We start from the raw sequence: 15643 nt of genomic DNA on the forward strand, positions 1-15643 counted from the left end.
AATCTCGTTTGAGATGATGCCCTTTCGGTTGGTGGAAAGCACAGCTTTCCGCGAACTCATGGCCTATGCAGTACCACGCTATGACCTACCCAGTCGCCACTTCTTCTCTCGCAAAGCCATCCCAGCCCTCCACCATCATGTGAAAGACCGCATTGTCCATGCACTCAAGCAGTCAGTGAGCGGAAAGGTGCACCTCACAACTGATGCATGGTCCAGTCGGCATGGCCAGGGCCGTTACGTGTCCATCACTGTGCACTGGGTTAATGTGGAGGATGCAGGGTCCACAGGGGATAGCGGTGGTGGGACAGTGCTGCCTAGCCCACGGTATAGGAAACAGTTGGCTGTAGGCGTTCGACCCTCCTCCTCCTCCACCTCCTCCAGAAGCGAAAGCTCGTCCACAGAGTGCAGTCGTACGAGCACTCCATCTGCAGCTGCCACTGTTGCACACGATGTGTCCCCCTATCGAGCAGCTAGTGGAAAGCGTCAGCAGGCTGTGTTGCAGATGATGTGTTTGGGCAACAGACACACCGCCGAGGTGCTGGCCGAGTACTTGAAGCGACAAACTGAGTCATGGCTGGGCAGTGTACATCTTGAGGCAGGCAAGGTAGTTAGTGATAACGGCCGTAATTTTGTGGCAGCCATAGCCCTTTCAAAACTCAGCCACATACCTTGCTTGGCTCACACCTTGAACCTGGTGGTGCAGTGCTTCCTCAAAAATTATCCGGAGTTAACAGCCCTGCTCCAGAAGGTGCGAAGACTGTGCGCGCACATCCGCCGGTCGCCTGTACACTCCGTTCGTATGCAGAAGCTGCAGCGATTGCTCCACCTTCCCAACCACCGCCTCATTATCGACATTGCAACAAGGTGGAACTCAACCCTGCACATGGTGGAGCGGCTGTGCGAGCAGAGGCAGGCCATAATGCATTTGTGGGAGGATACACGGCCAGGCACTTTGAGAGCAGACATGGAGTTGACAGGTGTGCAGTGGTCGAAGCTGAAAGACCTCTGTAAAGTCCTTCAGTGTTTTGAGGAATGCACACGGCTGGTAAGCGCAGACGACGCCATCCTAAGCATGAGCATCCCACTTATGCGTCTGCTCATGCAAACTTTGACGCACCTTAAGGAGCAGGCGTCTGCAGCCAATGTTGATGAGGAAGAGGAGGAGGGAATCCTTGATGACATTCAGCCATTGTCTGCTCAGGGACCTCTCCTGGACGAGGTGGAGGAAGAAGAGGAGGAGGAGGATGATGATGGGGATGATTACTTAGGGGAGGAGGATGCATCTCGTGGGGCAAGTGAAAATGTTGGCGTGGCAAGGTCTGGTACAGGGTTTGTGCGTGACTGGAGGGATGTGGATTTGCCAAAGTGCTCCTCCACCCAGCACTCGCAGTGCATCATTGACAACGGGAACATTGGCCCACATGTCAGATTATGCCTTGCAGATCCTAAAAAGGGACCCCCGCATTGCCAAAATGATGAACGATGACGACTACTGGTTGGCCAGCATCCTGGATCCACGCTATAAAGGCAAATTACAAAACATCATGCCACAGGAGAACCTTGACCTAATATTGGCTAATAAACAAGCAACTCTGGTAAATCGGTTGCTTGAGGCATTCCCAGCACACAGCAGTGGTGATGGTTCTCACACGAGCCGTACGGGCCGGGGGCAGCTTGGCAGAGGTGTTCGTGGTGCACACAGCAGAAGTGGCGTTGGAGACAGGGGTTTCATGACAATGTTGTGGACTGATTTTTCAAATACCGCTCACACAACTGGTAATACTGCATCGATGGAAAGTGACAGGAGACAGCAGTTGTCAACTATGGTTACAAACTACTTTTCCTCCCATATCGATGTTCTCCCACACAGGTCATTCCCCTTTGACTATTGGGCCGCTAAACTGGACACCTGGCCTGAACTGGCACAATATGCCTTACAGGAGCTCGCTTGCCCAGCTGCAAGTGTGCTATCGGAAAGAGTCTTCAGTGTAGCTGGATCAATCCTGACAGAAAAAAGGACCCGTCTGTCAACCCAAAATGTGGATGATCTAACCATTAAAATGAACCATGCATGGGTTTCCAAGGATTTTGTCCCACCTTCCCCTGATGACACATAGGGTGACAGAAAAATGGCTTGCTTTGGTCCACCTCTTCCTGGGACTTCACCTATTTCGCCTTTTGCATCAGCTGAATGTCCATCAACATATGCCACTTTCTAAAACTCCCTAACTGTGCTGCCTCCCCCCCCATGGCCGGGGTCACCACCTAGCGCACGACACCGTGCGAGTGCCGTTGCCCTGGACAGGTGGGTAGGCCGACTCTTGGGCACGGGCACTGACACAGTGTCCCTCATAGTGCAATCAAGTGTCTCTGACGGTGGTGGTGCACACCCGCCGTCAGACACACCGCTGTACTATGAGGGGCCCAGTGCCAGTACCGACGCCCACGAGTGGGCCCCCCTTGCTTGGGCAGGGCCCCAGCATTTGCAATCTTTACCTCTCCCTGCTCCTCCGCTGTGTAATCTGGGCCGTCAAATCCATACTGTGCCTGACACCGTCTGAGCCTGCCTCCTGATGTATAGACATATATTTTGAATGTGTACGCTATCCATACATGTTATCCGGGGAAACGGTACCCTTTCTAACCTTTGTGCAATCACGTGCAATCCATACTGGGCCTAACACCGTCTGAGCCTGCCTCCTGAGACATATATTTTGAATGTGTACGCTATCCATACATGTTATCTGGGGATACGGTACCCTTTCTAACCTTTGTGCAATCACGTGCAATCCATACTGGGCCTGACACCGTCTGAGCCTGCCTCCTGATGTATAGACATATATTTTGAATGTGTACGCTATCCATACATGTTATCCGGGGATACGGTACCCTTTCTAACCTTTGTGCAATCACGTGCAATCCATACTGGGCCTGACACAGTCTGAGCCTGCCTCCTGAGACATATATTTTGAATGTGTACGCTATCCATACATGTTATCCGGGGATACGGTACCCTTTCTAACCTTTGTGCAATCACGTGCAATCCATACTGGGCCTGACACCGTCTGAGCCTGCCTCCTGATGTATAGACATATATTTTGAATGTGTACGCTATCCATACATGTTATCCGGGGAAACGGTACCCTTTCTAACCTTTGTGCAATCACGTGCAATCCATACTGGGCCTAACACCATCTGAGCCTGCCTCCTGAGACATATATTTTGAATGTGTACGCTATCCATACATGTTATCCAGGGATACGGTACCCTTTCTAACCTTTGTGCAATCACGTGCAATCCATACTGTGCCTGACACCGTCTGAGCCTGCCTCCTGAGACATATATTTTGAATGTGTATGCTATCCATACATGTTATCCGGGGATACGGTACCCTTTCTAACCTTTGTGCAATCACGTGCAATCCATACTGGGCCTGACACCGTCTGAGCCTGCCTCCTGATGTATAGACATATATTTTGAATGTGTACGCTATCCATACATGTTATCCGGGGAAACGGTACCCTTTCTAACCTTTGTGCAATCACGTGCAATCAATACTGGGCCTAACACCGTCTGAGCCTGCCTCCTGAGACATATATTTTGAATGTGTATGCTATCCATACATGTTATCCATGGATACGGTACCGTTTCTAACCTTTGTGCAATCACGTGCAATCCATACTGTGCCTGACACCGTCTGAGCCTGCCTCCTGAGACATATATTTTGAATGTGTACGCTATCCATACATGTTATCCGGGGATACGGTACCCTTTCTAACCTTTGTGCAATCACGTGCAATCCATACTGGGCCTGACACCATCTGAGCCTGCCTCCTGATGTATAGACATATATTTTGAATGTGTACGCTATCCATACATGTTATCCGGGGAAACGGTACCCTTTCTAACCTTTGTGCAATCACGTGCAATCCATACTGGGCCTAACACCGTCTGAGCCTGCCTCCTGAGACATATATTTTGAATGTGTACGCTATCCATACATGTTATCCGGGGATACGGTACCCTTTCTAACCTTTGTGCAATCACGTGCAATCCATACTGGGCCTAACACCGTCTGAGCCTGCCTCCTGAGACATACATTTTGAATGTGTATGCTATCCATACATGTTATCCAGGGATACGGTACCCTTTCTAACCTTTGTGCAATCACGTGCAATCCATACTGTGCCTGACACCGTCTGAGCCTGCCTCCTGAGACATATATTTTGAATGTGTACGCTATCCATACATGTTATCCAGGGATACGGTACCCTTTCTAACCTTTGTGCAATCACGTGCAATCCATACTGGGCCTGACACCGTCTGAGCCTGCCTCCTGATGTATAGACATATATTTTGAATGTGTACGCTATCCATACATGTTATCCGGGGAAACGGTACCCTTTCTAACCTTTGTGCAATCACGTGCAATCCATACTGGGCCTAACACCATCTGAGCCTGCCTCCTGAGACATATATTTTGAATGTGTACGCTATCCATACATGTTATCCGGGGATACGGTACCCTTTCTAACCTTTATGCAATCACGTGCAATCCATACTGGGCCTGACACCATCTGAGCCTGCCTCCTGATGTATAGACATATATTTTGAATGTGTACGCTATCCATACATGTTATCTGGGGATACGGTACCCTTTCTAACCTTTGTGCAATCACGTGCAATCCATACTGGGCCTAACACCGTCTGAGCCTGCCTCCTGAGACATATATTTTGAATGTGCACGCTATCCATACATGTTATCCAGGGATACGGTACCCTTTCTAACCTTTGTGCAATCACGTGCAATCCATACTGGGCCTAACACCGTCTGAGCCTGCCTCCTGAGACATATATTTTGAATGTGTACGCTATCCATACATGTTATCCAGGGATACGGTACCCTTTCTAACCTTTGTGCAATCACGTGCAATCCATACTGTGCCTGACACCGTCTGAGCCTGCCTCCTGATGTATAGACATATATTTTGAATGTGTACGCTATCCATACATGTTATCCGGGGATACGGTACCCTTTCTAACCTTTGTGCAATCACGTGCAATCCATACTGGGCCTGACACCGTCTGAGCCTGCCTCCTGATGTATAGACATATATTTTGAATGTGTACGCTATCCATACATGTTATCGGGGGATACGGTACCCTTTCTCACCTTTGTGCAATCACGTGTAATCCATACTGGGCGTGAGAACGGCTGGCGAGCTGTTAAGTAAGCTACAGCACCTGTGGTTTGCACACGTAAGTTTTTCATTTTTTCAGGAATGACGGTTAGGCCTAATTCCGGAACTGCGGTTGACCTGCACTTACTGGGAAATCATTGTTCGCGGGTAATAATTGTAATCAGTGATCCCCATCACTAACGTTGTTCAGCGGGTTATCTGCACCTGTAAGCGACAAACGCTGGCCTTTTCAGTGTAGCGCACATGCAGCCACGGACATGTAAGGGCATGACACACCAGTTATTGGCCAATCTCATGTGCCAGAGCCTCACGTGTCCCTCTAGTAAGCCGGACTCGGACCGCGGGGCATGACGGAGTCTCGTTCGTTAACGGAATTAAGCTTGCAATGTGTGCATCTGTTCTGTAGCTGGCATGGTTGAGGTTTCCCAGGTGGAGTCGAATTTAACCGTAGGCTCCACTCCTGGTGGTGCCCTTCTGGACATTCCTTTAAGGTTCAGCTTTGCAACCATACTGCCCACGTAAAACAAACACTTTGCCTTCATGAACGCTGTTTGGAGGGTCATGACTCGTGTGAATAACGCCGCCCAATCAGTTAACCTGCTAGAGAGAGCCTTCGTTGCTCCCAAGCATGACATCACACTCCCTAGGAAGAAGGTAATGCCACTGTGGCGACCGTACTCCTGGGGGCGACACAAGTGCACTGATGCCCAGCCACTGCTCGATGAATCTGCTGGTACATTGACCCAGACCACTACATTCCCCTCGCACGCTACCCGGCCTGAATCTGACCCTGATGAAACTCAGGTTACCCTTCCCATATACAGTTCCATCTTACACGGTGACAAAGAGGAAGCTGCAGATGAAAGTGCAGGTTCGGCCCACCCGCCATCAGACACACCACCGTACTATCAGGGGCCCTGTGCCAGTGCCGTCGCCAACGAGTGGGCCCCCCCTGCTTGCCCAGGATCACAGCACTTGCAAGGTTGAAATACTGTGCAGTGAGATGGAAGATGGGGACGACGAGGAGTCTAGACTAGTACAGGGATTCCCTAGCGAGGAGACTTATTTGATTGTTTTCAATGTTGGGACAGCAATTTTTGGGGAGCACTATACTCTGGAGAATGATAGATGGGGCCCACCATACACTGGAACATTCCAAAGGTGGACATCAGACACTGGAGCAGCATTTACAGGGCCCATTATACACTAGAGCATTAGAAATGGGGCCCATTATGTTTGGAGCATTATTTGGGCCCATAAGACAGTGGAGCTTCATCCATGGGGACCAACATACACTCACTGGCCACTTTATTAGGTACACCATGCTAGTAAGGGGTTGGACCCCCTTTTGCCTTCAGAACTGCCTCAATTCTTCGTGGCAGAGATTCAACAAGGTGCTGGAAGCATTCTTCAGAGATTTTGGACCATATTGACATGATGGCATCACACAGTTGGCGCAGATTTGTCGGCTGCACATCCCTGATGCGAATCTCCCGTTCCACCACATCCCAAAGATGCTCTATTGGATTGAGATCTGGTGACTGAGGAGGCCATTTGAGTACAGTAAACTCATTGTCATGTTCAAGAAACCAATCTGAGATGATTCGAGCTTTATGACATGGCGCATTATCCTGCTGAAAGTAGCCATCAGATGTTGGGTACATTGTGGTCATAAAGGGATGGACATGGTCAGCAACAATACTCAGGTAGGCTGTGGCGTTGCAACGATGCTCAATTGGTACCAAGGGGCCCAAAGAGTGCCCAGAAAAAATTCCCCACACCATGACACCACCACCACCAGCCTGAACCGTTGATACAAGGCAGGATGGATCCATGCTTTCATGTTGTTTACGCCAAATTCTGACCCTACCATCCGAATGTCGCAGCAGAAATCGAGACTCATCAGACCAGGCAACGTTTTTCCAATCTTCTACTGTCCAATTTCGATGAGCTTGTGCAAATTGTAGCCTCAGTTTCCTGTTCTTAGCTGAGAGGAGTGGTACCCAGTGTGGTCTTCTGCTGCTGTAGCCCATCTGCCTCAAAGTTCGACGCACTGTGCGTTCAGAGATGCTCTTCTGCCTACCTTGGTTGTAACGGGTGGCAATTTGAGTCACTGTTGCCTTTCTATCAGCTCGAACCAGTCTGCCCATTCTCCTCTGACCTCTGGCATCAACATGGCATTTCCGGCCACAGAACTGCCGCTCACTGGATTTTTTTTCTTTTTCGGACCATTCTCTGTAAACCCTAGAGATGGTTGTGCGTGAAACCATCAGCAGTTTCTGAAATTCTCAGACCAGCCCTTCTGGCACCAACAATCATGCCACGTTCAAAGGCACTCAAATCACCTTTCTTCCCCATACTGATGCTCGGTTTGAACTGCAGGAGATTGTCTTGACCATGTCTACATGTTTAAATGCACTGAGTTGCCGCCATGTGATTGGCTGATTAGAAATTAAGTCTTAACACACAGTTGGACAGGTGTACCTAATAAAGTGGCCAGTGAGTGTATACTGTAGCATTATGTGGAGCTCATCATATACTGTTTCAAACATTATATGGGACCAATGATTCTGTATGGAGAAATAGATTGGCCTCGTCATGAGATGTAAAAAGTGAGGTATTTTTCATTGTACTATACCGCTATTTCTCTGCCGTATCGGAGCATGATGAGTTGTGGTATGTGTTAAAGGGGCGCTCTTTCGCTCAGGGCACATGAAAACCTGGAGCCAGCCCTCCCCCCCACAACTTTAGCCAAATAACCCCCATTTTTCAGTGCGTAACTTGTATTATGAAGTTAATTAAGGTTGACAAGCTTAAGTAAGAAGAATTGATGCTTTTGGCATTCAAATGGGCACTGTAGGTGTGTTTCCTGTCCTCCTCTCACTGCCGACTTTTATTCCCCATTGACTTAAATTGGGTTTCGTGTTTCGGGACGACCCCGACTTTTCCCTATAATCGGACGATCTTGCTCGACCCGACTTTTGGAAAAGTCGGGTTTCACGAAACGAAACTCGACCCTAAAAAACCAAAAGTCGCTCAACTCTAGTCTTTATCTATGATATTAACTGAATGAAGATTTGATAGTTATATTGAGTATTTCTTTGGTTTCCCATTTATTGATAGTTCCATCTATATCTGTGTCTCCCCATAGTATGTTATATGATATCTTTTTGCTGTTTCATATGGGATACTTTATCTATCTGTTTGATTATTATATGTTTCTATTTTTGTGACTACCAGATATTCTGATGCATATAGGATTCACTCCTGTAGAACCTGTTTTTCTGTGCAGCTCCGGTCTTCATTGACCATATTTGTTGTTGATAGGTATTTTGAAACCAGTTATGTTTTGTAATATTTTGAATTGAAATTTATGTAATTTTTTGTTTTATTTTTTTCTTTGTTGTGTTATATTCAGTCTGAAGAAGGTCCATAATAGTGACCGAAATGTTACATATATATTGAATGTATATCATGTGGATTACTAAGCTGTGAATAATAAAGAAGAACTTCCCAGCGCATTTCTTTACATGGCAGCACATAACTTATAGCGCATTGTTTCCTGCACGTGGCGATTTTCACAGCTCCACATGTCTGAAGAAGGTCCATAATAGTGACCGAAACGTTACGTATATATTGAATGTATATCATGTGGATTACTAAGCTGTGAATAATAAAGAAGAACTTCTATTTTTTGCATTTGGGAGTGCCAGATTTTTTCCTTTATGGTATATTGGGACTGGTATCCTGTTCTGAGCACCCCTCATCTATTTCCGGAGTGACGTGTCTCTTTTTTGTCATACCTACTGCTTTTTAATGCCCCACATATTCTGAAAAGGTTTTTAGCCAATCTCAGAAGGGGGGATGTAAGGAGAGGGGTACTGTAACGTCTGCGGCCGTGCCCGCCGCTGTTCCACCGGCACCGGGTCCCGCCGCTGCATTCTCTTATCCAGCCGCCCGTGCTCCTCCTCGCTCACACGTGCTTCCTCCTTCCTCCTGCTCACGTGTGCTTCCTTCTCCTGTCCCTCGGGCAGCTGCTAGCCCGCACATGCACCCTAGGTCGCCGGCGCGCGCCCGTCTGACTATTTAACCCTGCGGTGGGCGGTTGCCGGTTCCTGGTCAGCCAATCGCCTGCCAGCAGGGGATATATCAGGCGTCTCCCATAAGGGGAGGATGCCTGGTTATTGTGTGCCTTTCCTGTACTGTACTGGCCTCCTGTACTGGCCGTCTATACTGTGACCGCTCAACACAGGAAGTAGCTGCCTGCCTCAGGACAACGGAGGACATTCAGCGATGGCACGAGGAGGGTGAGTATGACGGGGGGAGCATGGAGGAGGACTGGGGGAGCACTGAGGAGGATGGGAGCACTGAGGACAGGGAAGCACTGAGGAGAATGGGGGAAGCAATGAGGAGCATGGAGGAGGACGGGGAAGAATGGAGGAGGATGGGGGTAGCACTAAGGAGGATGGGGAAGCACTGAGGACGGGGGAAACACTGAAGAGAATGGGTAAGCATTGAGGAGGATGGGGAAGCACTGAGGAGGTTGGGGAAGCACTGAGGAGGACCGGGGAGGCACTGAGGAGGATGGGGAAGCACTGAGGAGGACAGGGGAAACACTGAGGAGCACGGAGGAGGACAGGAAAGCACTGAGGAGGATGGGGAAGCACTGAGGAGGATGGGGAAGCACTGAGGAGGACAGGGAAGCACTGAGGAGGATGGGGAAGCACTGAAGAGGACGGGAAAGCACTGAGGAGCACGGAGGAGGACAGGGAAGCACTGAAGAGGACAGGGAAGCACTGAGGAGGACAGGGGAAGCACTGAGGAGGATGGGGGAAGCACTGAGGACAGGGGGAGCACTGAGGATGATGGGGGAGAACTGAGGAGCATGGGGGAGGACTGGGGAGCACGGAGGACAGAGGAGCACAGAGGAGGACAGGGAGCTGAGCCATACATAGGATGGGTCGGAGGAGCCGAGCCATGCATACTGGGAGGGGGGGAGCCACACAGAGCAGGACAGGGATGAGGGGACAATGCATACCTGGCTTATACTCGAGTCAATAAGCTTACCCAGTTTTCCGTGGCAGAATTAGATGCCTCGGCTTATACTCGGGTATATACAGTGTGTATGTATATATATATATATATATATATACAGTACAGACCAAAAGTTTGGACACAACTTCTCTTTCAAAGTGTTTTCTTTATTTTCATGACTATGAAAATTGTAGATTCACCCTGAAGGCATCAAAACTATGAATTAACACATGTGGAATTATATAATTAACAAAAAAGTGTGAAACAACTGAAAATATGTCTTATATTCTAGGTTCTTCAAAGTAGCCACCTTTTGCTTTGATTACTGCTTTGCACACTCTTGGCATTCTCTTGATGAACATCAAGAGGTAGTCACCTGAAATGGTCTTCCAACAGTCTTGAAGGAGTTCCCAGAGATGCTTAGCACTTGATGGCCCTTTTGCCTTCACTCTGCGGTCCAGCTCACCCCAAACCATCTCGATTGGGTTCAGGTCTGGTGACTTTGGAGGCCAGGTCATCTGGCGTAGCACCCCATCACTCTCCCTCTTGATCAAATAGCCCTTACACAGCCCGGAGGTGTGTTTGGGGTCATTGTCCTGTTGAAAAATAAATGATGGTCCAACTAAACGCAAACCGGATGGAGTAGCATGCCGCTGCAAGATGCTGTGGTAGCCATGCTGGTTCAGTATGCCTTCAATTTTGAATAAATCCCCAACAGTGTCACCAGCAAAGCACCCCCACGCCATCACACCTCCTCCTCCATGCTTCACGGTGGGAACCAGGCATGTAGAGTCCATCCGTTCACCTTTTCTGCGTCGCACAAAGACACGGTGGTTGGAACCAAAGATCTCAAATTTGGACTCATCAGACCAAAGCACAGATTTCCACTGGTCTAATGTCCATTCCTTGTGTTCTTTAGCCCAAACAAGTCTCTTCTGCTTGTTGCCTGTCCTTAGCAGTGGTTTCTTAGCAGCTATTTTACCATGAAGGCCTGCTGCACAAAGTCTCCTCTTAACAGTTGTTGTAGAGATGTGTCTGCTGCTAGAACTCTGTGTGGCATTGACCTGGTCTCTAATCTGAGGTGCTGTTAACCTGCGATTTCTGAGGCTGGTGACTCGGATGAACTTATCCTCTGCAGCAGAGGTGACTCTTGGTCTTCCTTTCCTGGGGCGGTCCTCATGTGAGCCAGTTTCTTTGTAGCGCTTGATGGTTTTTGCCACTGCACTTGGGGACACTTTCAAAGTTTTCCCAATTTTTCAGACTGACTGACCTTCATTTCTTAAAGTAATGATGGCCACTCGTTTTTCTTTACTTAGAATTTGTATTATGGCAAGAAAAAAGCAGCTAACAGTCTATTCAGTATGACTATCAGCTGTGTATCCACCAGACTTCTACACAACACAACTGATGGTCCCAACCTTATTTATAAGGCAAGAAATCCCACTTATTAAACCTGACAGGGCACACCTGTGAAGTGAAAACCATTTCCGGTGACTACCACTTGAAGCTCATCAAGAGAATGCCAAGAGTGTGCAAAGCAGTAATCAAAGCAAACGGTGGCTACTTTGAATAACCTAGAATATAAGACATACAGTATTTTCAGTTGTTTCACACTTTTTTGTTAATTATATAATTCCACATGTGTTAATTCATGAAAATAAAGAAAGCTCTTGGAATGAGAAGGTGCGTCCAAACTTTTGGTCTGTACTGTATATACAGCTCTGGAAAAAAAATAAGAGACCATTGCATCAACACCCTGTCGTGGGCAGCCCAATCTCCAGACCTGAACCCCATTGAAAACCTCTGGAATGTAATCATGAGGATGATGGACAATCACAAGCCATCAAACAAAGCAGAACTGCTTAATTTTTTGAGCCAGAAGCAGTATGAAAGACTGCTGGCAAGCATGCCAAGACACATGAATGCTGTTTTTAAAAATCATGGTTATTCCACAAAATATTGATTTCAGAACTCTTCCTGAGTTAAAACATAAGTATTGTTGTTTCTAAATGATTATGAACTTGTTTTCTTTGCATTTTTTTAGATCTGAATGCACTGTTTTTTTTAAATTTTGACCATTTTTCTTTGTCAGATAAAAATACAAAATTTATTGATTGGAAATTCGGAGACATGTCTGAAGTTTCTAGACTAAAAGAACATATCTACCTTTCAAAAGTTTAGGGTCACTTAGAAGTTTTCTTAGTTTTGAAAGAAAAGCAGTTTTTTTCCAATGAAGTTAACATTAAATGATTCAGAAATACACTCTATTCATTGTTAATGTGGTAAATGACTATTCTAGCTGAAAACATCTGGTTTGTAATGCAATATCTTCATAGGTGTATAGAGGCCCATTTCGAACAACCATTACTCCAGTGTTCTTATGGTTCTTTGTGTTTGCTAACTGTGTAAGAAGGCTAATGGATGGTTAGAATACCTTTGAAAACCCTTGTGCAAGTATGTTAGCACAGCTGAAAACAGTTTGGCTGATTAGAGAAGCTATAAACCTGACCTTCCTTTGAGCTAGTTGAGAATCTGGAGCATTGCATTTATTGGTTCCATTAAACTGTCAAAATGGCCAGAAAAAAAGAAAAAAATTATTAACAATTCCAAAAAGAGGGAAGAATAGCAAGCATTTTAGGAAACCAGGATGGATGAACAGAACTTAAGCACATGCTAAAAAGGAAGAAAGAAATGTTTATAAAATGAAAAGAGGGAGGCATATCTAAAGAAGAATATAATGCTGTCTGCAGAACTTGCAGAGCACAAATCAGATTATCTAAAGCTCACAATGAATTGAGGTTTGCAAGAGGCGTCAAAAGCAATAATAAAGGATTTGGGGGATATGTCAAAAGTAAAAGAAACGTCAGAGATGCTATATGATTTTTACAGGATGAAAATGATGAAATGGTAAGACAGGATGTTGAGAATGCCGAATTTTTAAATTCCTATTTTGCATCTGTTTTCTCTCAGAAAGGAAATGTAACATCAACTGTTCTTCACTGTCCTAGAAGAATCCAGGCTATCTATAAACAGAAAGATAGTGAGGAAATACTTAGCTAATCTAAATGAATTCAAGTCTCCAGGTCTAGATGAATTACACCTCAGAGTACTGAAGGAGATAGCAGAAGAAATTTTTGAACCCCTCTCCATAATCTTTGAAAATTCTTGGAGAACAGGAGAAGTCCCAGAAGACTGGAGAAGAGCAAATGTTGTTCCCATCTTCAAAAAGGGGAAGAAGATGGACCCAGGCAACTATAGGCCGGTGAGTCTGACTTCTATACCAGGAAAGATCTTTGAACAAATTATTAAACAACATGTATGTCAGTACCTGGATAAGAATGAAGTGATTAAACAGAGTCAGCATGGGTTTGTAACTAATAAGTCATGTCAGACTAACTTAATTTCCTTCTATGACAGAATCACTGATTGGGTGGATCAGGGAAATGCGGTAGATATAGTATAACTTGACCTCAGCAATTATTTGACAAAGTATCTCTCACAATCCATATTGAAAAAAATGGCTAAGTATGGAATAGACAAGGCAACTATTAGGTGGATTCATAACTGGCTTAGTGATCGGACCCAAAGAGTGGTCTTAAATGGCTGCACATCCAGTTGGAAGAATGTCTCAAGTGGGGTACCACAGGGCTCTGTCCTGGGCCCTGTATTGTTCAACATCTTTATCAATGATTTAAATGAAGCAATTAAGGGTAAACTGATTAAATTTGCTGATGACACAAAGCTGGGAGGGATAGCTAATACTAGAGAAGAGAGAGAGGATTCAAAAAGATACAAATAAACTGGAGCAGTGGGCAGCAACTAACAGAATGGTTTTAACAGGGAAAAATGCAAAGTACTACATCTGGGCAATAAAAATGAAAAAAGCATATACAGAATGGGAGGAATAGGGCTAAGCAACAATGTGAAAAAGACTTGGGTATACTATTAGATCACAGACTGAATATGAGTCAACAGTGTGATGCAGCAGTAAAAAAGGCAAATGAAATTCTAGGATCTATTAACAGAAGCATACAGTATAGATCACGTGAAGTCATTATTGCCCTCTACTCCTCTTTGGTCAGACCTCATCTGGAATACTGTGTCCAGTTTTGGGTGCCACATTTTAAAAAAGACATCAACAAACTGGAGCAAGTTCAGAAAAAAGCGACCAGAATGGTGACCGGTCTGCAAACCCTGTCTTATGAGGAAAGGTTGCAGGATTTGGGAATGTTTAGTTTGCAGAAGAGAAGACTGAGAGGAGACTTAATAGCTGTCTACAAATATCTCAAGGGCTCTCACATTGTAGAAAGATCATCTTTATTCTCATTTGCACAAGGAAAGAGTAGAAGCAATGGGATGAAACTGAATGGGAGGAGACACAGATTAGATATTAGAAAAAACTTTTTGACAGTTAGAGTGATCAATGTGTGGAACAGTCTGCCACGAGAGGTGGTGAGTTCTCCTTCAATAGAAGTCTTCAAACAGAGGCTGGACAGACATCTGTCTGGGATGATTTAGAGAATCCTGCTTTGAGCAGGGAGTTGGACCAGATGGCCCCAGAGGTCCCTTCCAACTCTATGATTCTATGATTCTAACTTTCATGTGAAACTCGACAGTCTATCCTTGTTCTTAGAAATGAAGGCTATTCCATGCGAGAAATTGCCAATAAACTGAAGATTTTCCACAACGGTGTGTACTACTCACTTCAGAGGAGAGCACAAACAGAGTAGAAAGAGTAGAAAGAGAGTAGAAAGAGAAGTGGGAGGCCCCGCTGCACAACTGAGAAACAAGACAAGTACAATAGAGTCTGTAGTTTGAGAAATTGACACCTCACAGGTCCTCAACTGTGGCAACTTCATTAAATAGTACACTCAAAACGCCAGTGTCAATGTCTGCAGTGAAGAGGCGATTCTGGGATGCTGGCCTTCAGGGCAGAGTGGCAAATAAAAAGCCATATCTGAGACTGGCTAATAAAAGGAAAAGATTAATATTGGCAAAAGAACACAGACATTGGACAGAGGAAGATTGGTAAAAAGTGTTATGGACAGTCGACTCCAAGTTTGAGGTGTTTGGATCACACAGAAGAACATTTGTGAGATGCAGAACAACTGAAAAGATGCTGGAAGAGTGCCTGATGCCAACGGTCAAGCATAGTGGAGGTAATGTGATAGTCAGGGGTTGCTTTGGTGCTGGTAAAGTGGGAGATTTGTATAAGGTAAAAGGAATTTTGAATAAGGAAGGCTATCACTCCATTTTGCAACGCCATGCCATACCCTGTGGAGAGCGCTTGATTGGAGCCAATTTCATACTACAACAGGACAATGACCCAAAGCACACCTCCAAATTATGCAAGAACTATTTAGGGGCAAGAACTATTTAGGGAAGAAGCAGACAGCTGGTATTCTTTA

The sequence above is a fragment of the Dendrobates tinctorius genome, unplaced genomic scaffold, assembly GCF_039654945.1.
Source record: "Dendrobates tinctorius isolate UK_male_01 unplaced genomic scaffold, ASM3965494v1 ptg000105l, whole genome shotgun sequence".
NCBI lineage: Eukaryota > Metazoa > Chordata > Amphibia > Anura > Dendrobatidae > Dendrobates > Dendrobates tinctorius.